Source organism: Ambystoma mexicanum, chromosome 1p, assembly GCF_040938575.1.
Source record: "Ambystoma mexicanum isolate Mex_15411 chromosome 1p, UKY_AmexF1_1, whole genome shotgun sequence".
In the NCBI taxonomy this organism is placed as follows: domain Eukaryota; kingdom Metazoa; phylum Chordata; class Amphibia; order Caudata; family Ambystomatidae; genus Ambystoma; species Ambystoma mexicanum.
This window is the reverse complement of record NC_090921.1, coordinates 629,442,557-629,460,970: the sequence shown is the minus strand read 5'-3', so window position 1 is coordinate 629,460,970 and position 18,414 is coordinate 629,442,557. Positions and strand designations below refer to the sequence as shown.

The 18,414-nt window shown below is 54.9% G+C and overlaps 1 long non-coding RNA gene across 1 annotated transcript in view; it reads left to right on the top strand.

Annotated features, from left to right (window-relative positions):
• Positions 1-1,317: 1,317 nt before the first annotated feature.
• The window catches only part of LOC138577431 (uncharacterized), a 62,463-nt gene continuing 45,366 nt past the window's right edge, over positions 1,318-18,414 (top strand). The window contains exon 1 of the long non-coding RNA XR_011303977.1: positions 1,318-1,495. This is a non-coding gene — a long non-coding RNA (uncharacterized lncRNA). The remainder of the gene's footprint in view (positions 1,496-18,414) is intronic.

Here is an 18,414-nt window from a genome sequence, read left to right as displayed (position 1 = left end):
CTTGCCTGTTGCGCCTCCCCCCTGCGCTGTCCCTCCACTCCAACCCATGTACGGTTGCTCCTTCTGCCTTGGCTGTCGCTTCTTCTGCCTTGGCTGTCACTTCTTCCACCTTGCACTGTCGGTTCCTCCCCTGCACTGTCACTCCTTCCCCTTGTGCTATTGCTCCTTGCCCCTTGTGCTGTTTCACCTCCCCTTTGTGATATTGTGCCTATCCCCCCTTGCAATGTCCCTCCTCCACCCTTATGCTGTCCCTCCTCCCTCCGTTGCGCTGTCCTGTCTCACCCCCTTGCACTGGTCCTCCCCCTTTTGCGCTGTCCCTTTTGTGCTTTCATACCTCGCCCTTCTGCTCTGTCTTCCCCCTTGCTCAGTTACTCCTCTTCTTTGCACTGTCCCTCCACCCCCTTTTGTGCTGTTCCTCCTCCCCCCTTCTGCTCTCCCTCCACCCCAGCCCTTGTACTGAACACTTCTTCGGTCTTGCACTGTCCCTCTGCCCACCTTTGCGCTGTTGATCAGTCCCGTCCCCCTTGTGCTATTGCTCTGCCCCATCCCATTTCACTTTCACTCCTGCCTTCAAATGTTGTACAATGCTCCTGCGTGTTGTTGCTGGCCGAGCTTTCATCTATTGGATTTTGTATTCTTCCTTATTTTGCCATTCATTTCTTATTCTTCCTGCACAGTGCTCCTCTCATCCCCCCTGTCACTACCCTTGAATCATTCCCCCTTCCTTCCATCAATGCTAAATTGAAAATGCGATAACGTACAAACAGAAAATGATTGCCTTTGTCATTGCTCGTTTTCTACACTTCGAAGACCCCCTCATTTCTGTACCCTATATTTCTCTCTAAGACACATTTTATCAATCCTATCTTTATGTCCCTTTAATTACCCTCGGCCATATCTTTCTGCGCACACCGAGCGAGTGTCGATGCTGCGGTCTGTACCAGAGGCACTGCCACTAATGTTGACAGTGGCTGGGCAGCCTGTTTGGGGGAGAGGGAGGCACCCTTATATTTTGAATTTTCCGGCCAACTCAAGAGTTCCCTCTCATACTGTGTATTTCGCCTTTACAAACCATTATATCAACACCTTTTCTGAATCTTGATGGTACAAGCAAATGAGAATTTCAGCAAATGCGAATGGACAGTGCCGAATCCAGGCAGCCTTGGAGTGCTGGATGGGGGCGGAGAGGAGGGGGTATGGGCACATTTTCCATTGAGGTTGGCAGCACTAGGGAGTGACGTCAATCCGCTAACAATTGGATGTTTAATCCCATGCTCAGTGTTCTGTTGACTTCCTTCTTCCTGTCCCAAATGGGTGTTCCGTTCTTTCAACACCTAAAAGTTGGATTACCAAACCTGGACGGGTCCAATTTGGATTGGTTGTCATTACACGTTGACTGCACGGGCTCTATAAAGCGGAGGGCTGGGCCCAGCCTTGCGACTGTCAGCCTTCGAACTGAGCAACTGAGCAAATGCTGGTGGCTTGCATCTGAAAGGTAAGTGTACACGTGCGATTGGTGCCGTCCTGCACAGACGAATCCCGCAGCTGCTATGCATTCCCCACTGCTGCGCTTTCCCCCTGCGGCGCTTTCAGTAGAAGAGGTGGGAGCAGACGGACAGAAGAAACCTTTTGAGGAATATTCCAGAACGTTTGTGAGGTTTGCTTTGACAGGAATGCTGGGATGTAGAAGAATGCTTAAGATGGCCACAGCAGAAAATAGGCAACCTCTTTTATCAAAATAATGTAAACTGAAGGTCAATTAGGGGGTGATGCAATAATTTCTAGACAGAGTGGGCTTACATCCGCTCTAGCCCATGAGGGGCCCCCATAACCTAAACGAGATACATGTATTGTATTGGAGTGCTTTTGTGCGTTCCAGGAGATCTGGTAAAGGGGAACTTTTACAGGATATCTTCATTGCATTGCATATTACACATGTTGCTACTGTTTTACTCAACTAAATGTTACTCATTTTATTGACAATAAATGTGAAAGGCAGAAAGTACCCTGCCTGCCAGAATTCAAACACAGGCAGTGCTTTAAGTGGGGTAAGACATTGAAGGGGGAATCCTCATTTTGGTGGTGGCCTGCCTGCTGGGCGTGGCCTAAAACTTGAGGGGCGTGGCCTAAAGAAGAGCATGTAAACATGCACATGGGTGGTCTCGTATGCATAACTAAGCACATATTGCAACACTGCAGGTACAAACAAAACGTGTGGTCTTGGGCAAATCATTTAATTGTAGTGTGTCTTATCTGCAGGACTTAAAGTCCTGTAGTCAGTAGTGACACAGAGTGCAATATAGTGCTGCAGTATACAGCAATGTAGCCCCACAGCGTACAGTACAGCGTACAGTAGCGCCTCATCCATGTGAGATTATTTTGTGAGTCCCCAGTAAAATCCAATAGTGGCTCGTCATTTCATACGTGAAGTGGGACAGGTTGCATTTTTGATAGCGGTTTGCTTATAGCTTCTAATCCCCGTCCTTGGTATAGCACATAGACCTTTCCAATTGCCCCACATCTCTGGGCTTCTACACTCACACAGCAACGCAAAGCACAAGCTCTGCTACACACAGGGCAGTTTCTAGCCAACTTGGTGTCCAGAGCGAAACATCAGAATGCCCCCCCCCCTCCCACCGGCACACATCTCTCCCAAAGTACACCTCTGTCGTGCGACAAAACCCTTCCTCAACATGAATAAATAATTGCTATATAAATGAAGCTGGTTTCATCAGATTGTAATTCAAGTACTTTACAGAAGAATTCTAACGTGAAAACACATTGCTGCCCAAGTAAATGGTGTTTCTGTCACCTACTCTTAGGGAAGGCCTTGCCTGAATGCAGATTCAAACTGACAGTACTGGCACAGTGCCGTGTGACCAGCCTACTGGAGTTGGAGGGCCCATAACCACTGTCCCTGTGTTGCAGGTGTTATAGTCATACCACCTCACATGTATTTTGCAAAGGGGCAATGCTAGACTGACCATATGAATTATTTTCTGATAGAAGGTTATTCCAAGATGGACAGTCTGGTACACTCTTATTGTACTCTTTCAAAATACCACTCAGAGTGGGAAAAGGGGCAAATAGCACCAATGATGAATCCTGTATGATTTGCATTAAATCATAGAGTATTTCAGGACTATAATAGTGATAAAAGATCTCTACATTTGATAAACAAGTTTGTGATAAAAGGAGCGTATGTGTGAATCTCTCAATTCTTAATCGATGCAAGGCTTGGTGCTCATCACATGGTTCACAATACCCTCCCTAACATTAAAATGTTTGTAACCATGAACCATACAAGCTCATTTGGACAGTTTAAGTTTTTGGATGTGAGTATACAATGGCTGCAACATCAGCCACTCAAATGAGGTACAAGGGCTCTTTACCTTCTTGTTTCGGAAGAATTTTAGATGAGGACGGGCTGGGTCTCAGTGTGAGCATGCCCAACCCCCAATACAAAAACATCTTGAGGGAATTATATCTACAGACAGGACAGGATGCTGTACAAGAAAGATCCAATAAACAATGCACAGAAAGGCTACACAGAAAGGATTGTACCTCTTACAAACTTTAGCCTGACCAGTAATAAGCCGATGAAGTGTTTTAAACAAAACTTGCTTCTAATGCATGTTAAAGGGTCCACAGTTCCTGAGCCACTACCTCCTCACTATTACACAGGCCTCAGGGGATGTGTCATCAAAAAAGAGCAGGCCCAGGCTCTAACAGAGCTGGCATTAGCACCTCTTATTAGTGCTGGCCTGCAGCTAGTGAAAATCATGGTGTGGCAGTGCAGAAAGGGTGTTTGGCCTAGTGGATGTACAATTTGAGGCAATCTTTTTGATTGCTTTATGTGTTTAAGTGTGGGCACAGTATGGCATACTCACCAGAGCCACACACAGAAACATTCCATTGTTCTACTCTATGTACTTTGGGCACATCAGACAAAAACAGGTCTATGTGCTGTTACATAGAGGAGCACCATATAGACGCCATTAACCAACAGGGGGGTGACTTGTGCAGCACACAAATCATTGTAGGAAACATATCACTGCATTGATTTGGCAGGGAATACTGTCTGTATGGCAATGAATACAATGAACCCTGCTTTCCTAATCAAGGTGCCAAAGGACACTGAGATGCCATCTGGTGTGAGCGCTAGGCAGTTGCTGGCTTGTTTAGAAAATTAAAAGACATTTGATGCTAAACTGATGGATTTGGTCCATGTCCCAAAGCAGCCACTAGAATACTTAAGCAAGAAAATGACAGTTAACCTTCCCAGGATGCGCCATATGTAACTAAAAAGTAATATACAAAAAAAAGTTTTGGTGTGTCAAATAAAGAGACATGAAAATAAAGAAAATAGTTTAAAACTTTCCTGTGTTGCATGTTAATTCTCTTTGAAGAATGCATAGGTTTGGTTAGCTAACTGGTACTTGTGCTGGACTGGTGAATAAAAATGCCCCATGTTTAGCTCTTAACACTAAAAACGTTAAGCAGATACTGTGTAAAAACAATGGCTTGTTAAGTGAGCCATCACTTATAAATTGCCCCACTTGAAAGGCTATCAGCACAAAGAATGGGGGGCACGAGGTGTGTAACTCCAGAGCACCTCACACACTGGGCCTCATCACGAGTTGGGCAGTAACGCTGGCACTAATAGCGCTGGTGTTATCTGCCCTACCACCAAACCCACCGGCGCTATTAGCGCCGGATCACGGGTTTGGCGGAACGGGCAATCCCCATTCCCCATTGAGCCCATTCGGGAATGCCCCATTCCCCATTGGGCTCAATGGGAAAATTTCGCGCTCTTACCGCCGGTGGATTTCCCGCCGGCGGTATGAGCGTGACATTTTGGCAGATTTCCCCCCAGCAAAGAGCTGGGGGGAAAATCAGCCAAAGCTGTGATTTGGCAGACCCTTAAATGCGGCGGTAATAGCTCTACCGCCGCATTTAAGGGTTACCACCAAACTCGTGATGAGGCCCACTGTGTTTTTAATATGCATTCCTTTGTTTGCATGTTCCGAACGCATCGCAGTAATCTACAAGTCGGCGGAGAGCAGCCAGCCGCACATTGGAGAGGAGCACTCACCGGCACAGGACTGGGCTATTTAGCTCTGTGCCCCGGGCCGTTACCCGCTCCGCCCCGGGCCAAGAAATGGTTCTTTCTACACACACATACCTTGTGATGTCTAATCTGTGTTTGCATCTGCACTGGGTATGTACCTTGTTCCTATAACTGCGGATCTGTGCCCTGTATCTACGCCACAGCCCATATAATCTCCTTTTGGCTACTACTGTTAAAACATGTCCTGTCCCTATGCTAGAATAGAGTACCATCATCGCGGACTGCTAATGCTACCCTTAAATGACACTTTGGGCAGATGAAAGGGGTTAAGGGAACTTCAAGCGCTTTGCCATGCACTTTTAATCACTGGCAAGTCAGTATATACAAGTCTCCGTGAGTGGTGACTTAAACTGAAGGGGGAGTTGGCAATCACAGATTCTAGGATCACTAATTTTCTCTGCTTCACTTGGGGCCAAAAATCTGTCCATTACCCAGAAGTACTGTCTTCCTAGGTCACAGTGTGGTTTTGGATGCAGTTTTTTTTCTTCCTGTCATGGTTTTTCATCCGGCGTCCTTTGTGCTTGTTTGATGGTACTGTTCTTCTTCAGTGAAATAAGAAAACAAATATTATAATATTTCAGACCTATTGAAGTGTTTGAGTGTAGAAATGTTACAGAGAATAGTAGAGCTGATATGAAGACAGCAGTTCCAGTTTTGGGGAGCGATTACTGTGTAAGAGAACACAACATTAATGCATCATTAACACACAGAATGGAATTTCTAGAGCGCAGTAGCAAATAAACCTGCTCTTAGGTATGTGATACCTGTTAGTGGGCCACAGAGAATTAATGTTGTGGCTTTCTGTGAAGTGAAGATTTTGGCTTTGAGAAGCTAATGTCTCCACCATGGTGTTAATGGCTCAAACATTGACACCCTTTTGTCTCCACTCTTGTTGTGCCTGTTACACTGCACGGCTGAAACGGAATTCTTACTCTCAGCCTTAAGCCGTAACAGGCACAACAGAGAGTTGAGACAAAAGGGTGTTAATGGTGGGGACGCTGTGCGTTTCCTGAGCTGTCACTAACACAAGTGCCAGTCAGTCACAGCTTTGTGCAAACTAGTTTGAGCAATGCTGTGACTGGCCTGAACTTCTGTCACTCACAGCTGCCTGGCTTAATGACGGAGGGCTCATATTCTGTCGCGGCTGTGGCCGTGGCGGGACAATGACCTGCCGTGAAGTGGTGGGACCGGGGGGGGGGGGGGCGCCGGCTCAGCCTCACTTTATGGAGATTGCTGGGGCTCGGCCCTGGCCCACTTCAAGCACTGAACACAGGCATGCAGGTTGCACACAGATCTCTAGAGATCTTTGTAAATGTCTTCCTAGGCCCTTTGGCATCAAACTTAGTCGGCAGAAGGAAATGTTGCTTTTCTACCAAACAGCAGTCATTTGCACACAAAATGAATGCTGAGTGTGCTGGAACTGAGCTCTCAAGTAATGTTCTGCAAGTCCTGCATTTTTAGTGCATGTCACTTTGCATTTCTGCACATATTATAAATACAGGACTCCCAGTATGATGTGAGCATAAAAGAGATGACTGGTTGATTATCTCACTCACAGCTGACATGGGACATCTTGAGATACATTTCAAGGCATATATGGATGCAGAAGAACCCATATGATACAATCTCCTCCTTGTAGTCATTGTTTTATACAGGCATGTAGCTTGTTGTTAGGGATAATATTTGTAGTTCCTCAAAAAAGTAAACGCCTCTTTTCAACATCAAAATGCAGTCATCATGGAACAGTCAGCATTTATGGATCATTTCATCAATCTTTATACATCCCTGCATCCCCCCAGGGCCATAGCAGCAGGTATGTGCCCAGAAGGCTCAGTTAAATACCCAAGCGCAGTGGGGGCGTTTAACAATGTGCATGGGCCCATAATGCCAGGTACGGCCTGAGAGTGGGATTTTATAAGGCTCCTATAACTGTGCCACTCATAAGTATTAAATATGTATAGTTAGTAATCCCATAGCCAACTCACTGCAACTGCCCACTCAGCTTTAATATGCAAAGAAGCATAGCCAATCACATGGCATTGGATGCAGGGAGGCCTGTGCTGTTGGTAACCCTGCAATGTAGTGTTCTCATCAATCTGCAGGCTCCTGGAATAAATCTATATGCTATCATTACGGTTTTTAGATCTACCCGGAGGGCCGTACCCAGAGTTATGGGCCCTGAAAACAAACTTAAGGACTTGAGCACAGCGAGGGCATTTAACAAGGTCTTCAGGGACCATGACTCACGTTATGGTGCGAGGGTGTGGTTGATAAAGGTATTATGTTCCAATAATATTAAAAAATAAATGTTTTAAAGAAAAGGAAATCCGCCTGGCGTGGCTGTTGAGGACTAGCTAGTTCCTAGCAACCACATCTAAATGTGCTGAGGCGGAGGGGCAAAGGTTACTAAGCATGCGGGCCCTGTCTGCCCAGTGCATCCCAGTGAGGGCGGCCTCCCACCCTGCCCCCCCAACAAGGTAAGTAGTGGGTAGAGTGGGTGGTTTATTTCTCATGCCCAGGCCACCTCTGTGAGGTGCGGCCCAAGCACGATGAGAGCGGCATTGGGAGAAGGTGATGGGGGAGCACTGTGCTGAGAGACATGCCGTCAGTGCAGCGCGCCCTGTGGCAGTTGCCCTATATTGGCTCATCTTCAGGCTATATGGCATTTGAGAGCCATAGAGGCTCCTATAGCATGGATATTGGCCAATGGGGAGTGCCACCTCGCTCCCCCGGGATATAAATGCTCTGAGAGTCCATAGCGTGTCGCATGAGAACACTCATTAAACATTCCAAGGTTTATGATTAAGGCTCTTGGATTTACGGTATTTATTTTGCACCATTTCCATCTGTATGTATCCATATTTATTTTGTCATTTTTCTATATTTATCAATTTTTGGCTATGTAAAAAAATACGTTGTAACTAGTAGTTTTCTATGTGTATTTACATGCAAAAACACATTGGGCCTCATTACGGGTTTGGCGGTATCCATGCCTGTAACAAAGGCACGGCTGCCGCCGAACTCATTATTTTACCGGCACCCGCAAATGGGCAATTACCGGATGATGCCGAGTTCGGCGGACCCGGTAATTGCCCATTTGCGGGTGCCGGCAATAAGGGACTCCCCATCCCCATTTGGCCCCATAGGACTGAATGGGAATGGGGACGTTGGATGCAATGCATGTTTGACAACTTAAAGACCCAACCAATATACATGCATTTCTATTTTTATCACATTTTTGCAAATAAATACTGACAGGAACAAGAGCGATTTCAGTCTGTATTTATGTGTAAAAATCAGTAAAAAGAGAAAACACGGAGCCTTGGTTATAATTGAGCTTTGTAGCTCCTGCCCCATAGCCTTACCAAGCAAAGGCATTTAAAAAGGCTTATCGGCCTGTATCCACTGGTACGGCCTAAAGGAGGGTCTATAAAGCTATTGTTGTCTGGATTTGTTTTGTGGGGAAGAAATATGCCTGGACTAGTTGCTTGGAACTGGCTATGTTGCAAGGCAACATGTCTCAACGTGCTGCCGGGAGAGGTAGAGGTGGATTTTGGTAAACTGTGTTGGACTGTGTCTGCCGGGTGCAGCCGTAGCCGCTCATGTAGACCATGAATTGGCTAATGGAAAGTTGCCACATCATTCCTTAGGATCATAATTTACTCTAATTAATTATCTTACAATGAGCAGAAGAGAGCTGTGTGTGCAACAGTGGAGGAAGGTATTCGCAACATCTTGTTCTTCGCAGAGGTGTGATGTAAAGAAAAGTCAGGCAAGAGGGCAGGGCTGCAATTGGCTGGTTGGAGGTGGGGGCTCAGGAGTGGAACTAAGTCAGGGGCTGCATGAGAGGGACTAGCAAAAATAGGCGGGCATGTTAGGAACAGCAAAGCCGTTGCACTGAGGAAGATCTACTGAAAAATCTGAATAAAGTTAAAAAAAAGTTACTTATGCACGATTGGATATCAACGCAAGACCAGGCTAACAAAAACAAACTGACAAAAAATATTCCTCCGATGAGAAACAAAATCAATCAGCCACCAAATTACAATTCCCAAACAAAAGTTTAAGAGAAAACTTTATGAGAATAAGATCGAACTTACTGAAGACCAAGGAGGTGGTTTCTATAAGGAGTAAACTAAGTGGAAACTACTACCGTTTTTGTAAAACCAAAGAGTCAACTGAACATTTGAAACACCCATTATTAAATTGCCAAGCTCTAGCGAGACAGCGCCAGACCCACTTGGGTCACATTCTCTCTGGTTTTCATTTCTATGATGAAAACGAATGGTGGTCACGTTTACTGAGTGGCGAAAGGACTATATGGGTGATTGCTGTCACTAAATTCTTTGAGAAGTTGGTAACTGGATACCCCATGAGTAAATTGAAAGCTAAACAATTGAATAACAAAAACAAAAAAAAAAGGAAAACGGGTGGGGGTTAAGGGCGTGGGGGGGGTGTTCTTTGAACCGATCCACAGAACTTGCCTCGAAAAAAGAAAGGAGGAAACTCCAGCGGATTTGAAAAAAGAGATTGATCATTAACAACTTTATACCCCCTACTTTTTTCTTTATCGCCCCTCTCCCCCCTCTCTAGGATCTCGATTTTCTTTTCACTTTTACTTGGACAACAGAAATGAGAAAGTCGACTCTTGTAAAAATTGATTTTCAATTAAAACAAGTAAATAAAAAAAGTGTAAAAAAAGGTACCACAAAGCTGACTTTGTGGTTGGCATGACAACACTAAGGGGCCGATTCATGGAACAAACGTGCGCCGAAAATCTACGCGCAAGTAGGTGCAAGCAGGCGCAAGCAGGCGCAAGCGGAAAAAAACAGGCGCACGCGTGCGATTCATGGAAGTCCCTGCGCGTGTTCACCGCGGGATGTGCGCCAAACCCGTGCATGGCGCACAAGTCACTGCAACATCGCGAAAGGCGTGCGCGACGGTGCGCGACGCGCACAGTGAAAGCGCACAACCTCAGCGCACACAGCAGAAAGTGGGCGGGACATGGGGCGTAACGCGCGGAATGGGGAACAACACGCGAAAATAAGGGCGTAACTGGGGATGCACTGCACGGAAGCAGAGGTAACGCCCACACGCACACGAACCACACGTATTCATGGAATGGAATAGGGCAAACCCACGCACAGCCAAAGCCGCGCACAAGCTGAAACACGTCCGCCACACGAAGGCAGGCGGTAGAGTCCCAGCGCATCAAAAAAGTGGCACCGCGGGAAGTAAAATACGCGATTGAGCGGGGTACGTGTATTCCGGGTGTGCGCGGGAAGTTCCACACGCGATTGAGCGGGGTACGTGTATTTCGGGGGTGCGCGGGAAGTGACACACGCGAATGAGCGGGGTACGTGTATTACGGGGGTGCGCGGGAAGTTCCACACGCGATTTGGCCGGGTAGGTGGATTCCAGGGGTGCGCGGGAAGTGACACACGCGATTGAGCGGGGTACGTGTATTTCGGGGGTGCGCGGGAAGTTCCAAACGCGATTTGGCCGGGCACGTGGATTCCAGGGGTGCGCGGGAAGTCCCACACGCGACTTGGCCGGGTACGTGGATTCCAGGGGTGCGCGGGAAGTTCCACACGCGATTTGGCCGTGTACGTGGATTCCAGGGGTGCGCGGGAAGTTCCACACGCGATTGAGCGGGGTACGTGTATTTCGGGGGTGCGCGGGAAGTTCCACACGCGATTTGGCCGGGCACGTGGATTCCAGGGGTGCGCGGGAAGTCCCACACGCGATTTGGCCGGGTACGTGGATTCCAGGGGTGCGCGGGAAGTTCCACACGCGATTTGGCCGTGTACGTGGATTCCAGGGGTGCGCGGGAAGTGACACACGCGATTGAGCGGGGTACGTGTATTTCGGGGGTGCGCGGGAAGTTCCACACGCGATTTGGCCAGGCACGTGGATTCCAGGGGTGCGCGGGAAGTTCCACACGCGATTTGGCCGGGTACGTGGATTCCAGGGGTGCGCGGGAAGTTCCACACGCGATTTGGCCGTGTACGTGGATTCCAGGGGTGCGCGGGAAGTTCCACACGCCATTGAGCGGGGTACGTGTATTTCGGGGGTGCGCGGGAAGTGACACACGCGAATGAGCGGGGTACGTGTATTACGGGGGTGCGCGGGAAGTTCCACACGCGATTTGGCCGGGTACGTGGATTCCAGGGGTGCGCGGGAAGTTCCACACGCGATTTGGCCGGGTACGTGGATTCCAGGGGTGCGCGGGAAGTTCCACACGCGATTTGGCCGTGTACGTGGATTCCAGGGGTGCGCAGGAAGTTCCACACGCGATTGAGCGGGGTACGTGTATTTCGGGGGTGCGCGGGAAGTGACACACGCAAATGAGCGGGGTACGTGTATTACGGGGGTGCGCGGGAAGTTCCACACGCGATTTGGCCGGGTACGTGGATTCCAGGGGTGCGCGGGAAGTTCCACACGCGATTGAGCGGGGTACGTGTATTCCGGGGGTGCGCGGGGAGCAGCACACGTGAATTGCACGTGTGGGTCCTCCCAGGTGTACCCTCTACACCCTCCACGGCCCCTGCAGGTGGCTCACACCACAGGGGCCTACCCAGCACATGTCCTGCAGGCACCCCATCCACCATGGCCATGCCCACCAGCCAACCCACATATCAACTAGCACTACTGCCCACCAACGCATGTCCCCCTGCACCCCCAGCCACCAGGGGCAGCCTCCAGCAGGCCCCCACCCATGTCTCCCCCCACCCCCACCCCCCAGCAGTGCAGGGGCAGCCTCAAACAGGCCCCCACTCATGTCCCCCTGCACCCCCACCCCCTAGCATCCAGGGGCACCCTCCACCAGGCCCCCACTCATGTCTCCCACCACCCCCACCCCCCAGCAGTGCAGGGGCACCCTCCACCAGGCCCCCACTCATGTCCCCCTGCACCCCCACCCCCCAGCAGTGCAGGGGCACCCTCAAACAGGCCCCCACTCATGTCCCCCTGCACCCCCACCCCCTAGCATCCAGGGGCACCCTCCACCAGGCCCCCACTCATGTCTCCCACCACCCCCACCCCCCAGCAGTGCAGGGGCACCCTCCACCAGGCCCCCACTCATGTCTCCCACCACCCCCACCCCCCAGCAGTGCAGGGGCACCCTCAAACAGGCCCCCACTCATGTCCCCCTGCACCCCCACCCCCTAGCATCCAGGGGCACCCTCCACCAGGCCCCCACTCATGTCTCCCACCACCCCCACCCCCCAGCAGTGCAGGGGCACCCTCCACCAGGCCCCCACTCATGTCCCCCTGCACCCCCACCCCCTAGCATCCAGGGGCACCCTCCACCAGGCCCCCACTCATGTCTCCCCCCACCCCCACCCCCCAGCAGTGCAGGGGCAGCCTCAAACAGGCCCCCACTAATGTCCCCCTGCACCCCCACCCCCTAGCATCCAGGGGCACCCTCCACCAGGCCCCCACTCATGTCTCCCCCCACCCCCACCCCCCAGCAGTGCAGGGGCAGTCTCAAACAGGCCCCCACACATGTCCCCCTGCACCCTCACCCCCCAGCATCCAGGGGCACCCTCCACCAGGCCCCCACTCATGTCCCCCTGCACCCCCACCCCCTAGCATCCAGGGGCACCCTCCACCTGGCACCCACACATGTCTCCCACCACCCCAACCCCCAGCATCCAGGGGCACCCTCCACCAGGCCCCCACTCATGTCTCCCACCACCCCCACCCCCCAGCAGTGCAGGGGCACCCTCCACCAGGCCCCCACTCATGTCCCCCTGCACCCCCACCCCCTAGCATCCAGGGGCACCCTCCACCAGGCCCCCACTCATGTCTCCCCCCACCCCCACCCCCCAGCAGTGCAGGGGCAGCCTCAAACAGGCCCCCACTCATGTCCCCCTGCACCCCCACCCCCTAGCATCCAGGGGCACCCTCCACCAGACCCCCACTCATGTCTCCCCCCACCCCCACCCCCCAGCAGTGCAGGGGCAGCCTCAAACAGGCCCCCACACATGTCCCCCTGCACCCTCACCCCCCAGCATCCAGGGGCACCCTCCACCAGGCCCCCACTCATGTCCCCCTGATCATTAACAACTTTATACCCCCTACTTTTTTCTTTATCGCCCCTCTCCCCCCTCTCTAGGATCTCGATTTTCTTTTCACTTTTACTTGGACAACAGAAATGAGAAAGTCGACTCTTGTAAAAATTGATTTTCAATTAAAACAAGTAAATAAAAAAAGTGTAAAAAAAGGTACCACAAAGCTGACTTTGTGGTTGGCATGACAACACTAAGGGGCCGATTCATGGAACAAACGTGCGCCGAAAATCTACGCGCAAGTAGGCGCAAGCAGGCGCAAGCAGGCGCAAGCGGAAAAAAACAGGCGCACGCGTGCGATTCATGGAAGTCCCTGCGCGTGTTCACCGCGGGATGTGCGCCAAACCCGTGCATGGCGCACAAGTCACTGCAACATCGCGAAAGGCGTGCGCGACGGTGCGCGACGCGCACAGTGAAAGCGCACAACCTCAGCGCACACAGCAGAAAGTGGGCGGGACATGGGGCGTAACGCGCGGAATGGGGAACAACACGCGAAAATAAGGGCGTAACTGGGGATGCACTGCACGGAAGCAGAGGTAACGCCCACACGCACACGAACCACACGTATTCATGGAATGGAATAGGGCAAACCCACGCACAGCCAAAGCCGCGCACAAGCTGAAACACGTCCGCCACACGAAGGCAGGCGGTAGAGTCCCAGCGCATCAAAAAAGTGGCACCGCGGGAAGTAAAATACGCGATTGAGCGGGGTACGTGTATTCCGGGTGTGCGCGGGAAGTTCCACACGCGATTGAGCGGGGTACGTGTATTTCGGGGGTGCGCGGGAAGTGACACACGCGAATGAGCGGGGTACGTGTATTACGGGGGTGCGCGGGAAGTTCCACACGCGATTTGGCCGGGTACGTGGATTCCAGGGGTGCGCGGGAAGTGACACACGCGATTGAGCGGGGTACGTGTATTTCGGGGGTGCGCGGGAAGTTCCACACGCGATTTGGCCGGGCACGTGGATTCCAGGGGTGCGCGGGAAGTCCCACACGCGACTTGGCCGGGTACGTGGATTCCAGGGGTGCGCGGGAAGTTCCACACGCGATTTGGCCGTGTACGTGGATTCCAGGGGTGCGCGGGAAGTTCCACACGCGATTGAGCGGGGTACGTGTATTTCGGGGGTGCGCGGGAAGTTCCACACGCGATTTGGCCAGGCACGTGGATTCCAGGGGTGCGCGGGAAGTCCCACACGCGATTTGGCCGGGTACGTGGATTCCAGGGGTGCGCGGGAAGTTCCACACGCGATTTGGCCGTGTACGTGGATTCCAGGGGTGCGCGGGAAGTGACACACGCGATTGAGCGGGGTACGTGTATTTCGGGGGTGCGCGGGAAGTTCCACACGCGATTTGGCCAGGCACGTGGATTCCAGGGGTGCGCGGGAAGTTCCACACGCGATTTGGCCGGGTACGTGGATTCCAGGGGTGCGCGGGAAGTTCCACACGCGATTTGGCCGTGTACGTGGATTCCAGGGGTGCGCGGGAAGTTCCACACGCCATTGAGCGGGGTACGTGTATTTCGGGGGTGCGCGGGAAGTGACACACGCGAATGAGCGGGGTACGTGTATTACGGGGGTGCGCGGGAAGTTCCACACGCGATTTGGCCGGGTACGTGGATTCCAGGGGAGCGCGGGAAGTTCCACACGCGATTTGGCCGGGTACGTGGATTCCAGGGGTGCGCGGGAAGTTCCACACGCGATTTGGCCGTGTACGTGGATTCCAGGGGTGCGCGGGAAGTTCCACACGCGATTGAGCGGGGTACGTGTATTTCGGGGGTGCGCGGGAAGTGACACACGCAAATGAGCGGGGTACGTGTATTACGGGGGTGCGCGGGAAGTTCCACACGCGATTTGGCCGGGTACGTGGATTCCAGGGGTGCGCGGGAAGTTCCACACGCGATTGAGCGGGGTACGTGTATTCCGGGGGTGCGCGGGGAGCAGCACACGTGAATTGCACGTGTGGGTCCTCCCAGGTGTACCCTCTACACCCTCCACGGCCCCTGCAGGTGGCTCACACCACAGGGGCCTACCCAGCACATGTCCTGCAGGCACCCCATCCACCATGGCCATGCCCACCAGCCAACCCACATATCAACTAGCACTACTGCCCACCAACGCATGTCCCCCTGCACCCCCAGCCACCAGGGGCAGCCTCCAGCAGGCCCCCACCCATGTCTCCCCCCACCCCCACCCCCCAGCAGTGCAGGGGCAGCCTCAAACAGGCCCCCACTCATGTCCCCCTGCACCCCCACCCCCTAGCATCCAGGGGCACCCTCCACCAGGCCCCCACTCATGTCTCCCACCACCCCCACCCCCCAGCAGTGCAGGGGCACCCTCCACCAGGCCCCCACTCATGTCCCCCTGCACCCCCACCCCCCAGCAGTGCAGGGGCACCCTCAAACAGGCCCCCACTCATGTCCCCCTGCACCCCCACCCCCTAGCATCCAGGGGCACCCTCCACCAGGCCCCCACTCATGTCTCCCACCACCCCCACCCCCCAGCAGTGCAGGGGCACCCTCCACCAGGCCCCCACTCATGTCTCCCACCACCCCCACCCCCCAGCAGTGCAGGGGCACCCTCAAACAGGCCCCCACTCATGTCCCCCTGCACCCCCACCCCCTAGCATCCAGGGGCACCCTCCACCAGGCCCCCACTCATGTCTCCCACCACCCCCACCCCCCAGCAGTGCAGGGGCACCCTCCACCAGGCCCCCACTCATGTCCCCCTGCACCCCCACCCCCTAGCATCCAGGGGCACCCTCCACCAGGCCCCCACTCATGTCTCCCCCCACCCCCACCCCCCAGCAGTGCAGGGGCAGCCTCAAACAGGCCCCCACTAATGTCCCCCTGCACCCCCACCCCCTAGCATCCAGGGGCACCCTCCACCAGGCCCCCACTCATGTCTCCCCCCACCCCCACCCCCCAGCAGTGCAGGGGCAGTCTCAAACAGGCCCCCACACATGTCCCCCTGCACCCTCACCCCCCAGCATCCAGGGGCACCCTCCACCAGGCCCCCACTCATGTCCCCCTGCACCCCCACCCCCTAGCATCCAGGGGCACCCTCCACCTGGCACCCACACATGTCTCCCACCACCCCAACCCCCAGCATCCAGGGGCACCCTCCACCAGGCCCCCACTCATGTCTCCCACCACCCCCACCCCCCAGCAGTGCAGGGGCAGCCTCAAACAGGCCCCCACACATGTCCCCCTGCACCCTCACCCCCCAGCATCCAGGGGCACCCTCCACCAGGCCCCCACTCATGTCCCCCTGCACCCCCACCCCCTAGCATCCAGGGGCACCCTCCACCAGGCCCCCACTCATGTCTCCCCCCACCCCCACCCCCCAGCAGTGCAGGGGCAGCCTCCACCAGGCCCCCACTCATGTCCCCCTGCACCCCCACCCCCTAGCATCCAGGGGCACCCTCCACCTGGCACCCACACATGTATCCCACCACCCCCACCCCCCAGCATCCAGGGGCACCCTCCACCAGGCCCCCACTCATGTCTCCCCCCACCCCCACCCCCCAGCAGTGCAGGGGCAGCCTCAAACAGGCCCCCACTCATGTCCCCCTGCACCCCCACCCCCTAGCATCCAGGGGCACCCTCCACCAGGCCCCCACTCATGTCTCCCACCACCCCCACCCCCTAGCATCCAGGGGCACCCTCCACCAGGCCCCCACTCATGTCCCCCTGCACCCCCACCCCCTAGCATCCAGGGGCACCCTCCACCTGGCACCCACACATGTCTCCCACCACCCCCACCCCCCAGCATCCAGGGGCACCCTCCACCAGGCCCCCACTCATGTCCCCCTGCACCCCCACCCCCTAGCATCCAGGGGCACCCTCCACCAGGCCCCCACTCATGTCTCCCACCACCCCCACCCCCCAGCATCCAGGGGCACCCTCCACCAGGCCCCCACTCATGTCTCCCCCCACCCCCACCCCCCAGCAGTGCAGGGGCAGCCTCAAACAGTCCCCCACACATGTCCCCCTGCACCCTCACCCCCCAGCATCCAGGGGCACCCTCCACCAGGCCCCCACTCATGTCCCCCTGCACCCCCACCCCCTAGCATCCAGGGGCACCCTCCACCTGGCACCCACACATGTCTCCCACCACCCCCACCCCCCAGCATCCAGGGGCACCCTCCACCAGGCCCCCACTCATGTCTCCCACCACCCCCACCCCCCAGCAGTGCAGGGGCACCCTCCACCAGGCCCCCACACATGTCCCCCTGCACCCCCACCCCCTAGCATCCAGGGGCACCCTCCACCAGGCCCCCACTCATGTCTCCCCCCACCCCCACCCCCCAGCAGTGCAGGGGCAGCCTCAAACAGGCCCCCACTCATGTCCCCCTGCACCCCACCCCTAGCATCCAGGGGCACCCTCCACCAGGCCCCCACTCATGTCTCCCCCCACCCCCACCCCCCAGCAGTGCAGGGGCAGCCTCAAACAGGCCCCCACACATGTCCCCCTGCACCCCCACCCCCTAGCATCCAGGGGCACCCTCCACCAGGCCCCCACTCATGTCTCCCCCCACCCCCACCCCCCAGCAGTGCAGGGGCAGCCTCAAACAGGCCCCCACTCATGTCCCCCTGCACCCCCACCCCCTAGCATCCAGGGGCACCCTCCACCAGGCCCCCACTCATGTCTCCCCCCACCCCCACCCCCCAGCAGTGCAGGGGCAGCCTCAAACAGGCCCCCACACATGTCCCCCTGCACCCTCACCCCCCAGCATCCAGGGGCACCCTCCACCAGGCCCCCACTCATGTCCCCCTGCACCCCCACCCCCTAGCATCCAGGGGCACCCTCCACCAGGCCCCCACTATTGTCTCCCCCCACCCCCACCCCCCAGCAGTGCAGGGGCAGCCTCAAACAGGCCCCCACTCATGTCCCCCTGCACCCCCACCCCCTAGCATCCAGGGGCACCCTCCACCAGGCCCCCACTCATGTCTCCCACCACCCCCACCCCCCAGCATCCAGGGGCACCCTCCACCAGGCCCCCACTCATGTCCCCCTGCACCCTCACCCCCCAGCATCCAGGGGCACCCTCCAGCAGGCCCCCACCCATGTCCAACTCATGTTCCCCACCCAACATGTCATCACAGTCCAGATCCCTGGTCTCTATGGTCAGCCCCCAAATGCAAAACACCCACCCGAGTATTGCATCCACCCACTCATATTCTGCAATTACATCACAGAACACCAATTGC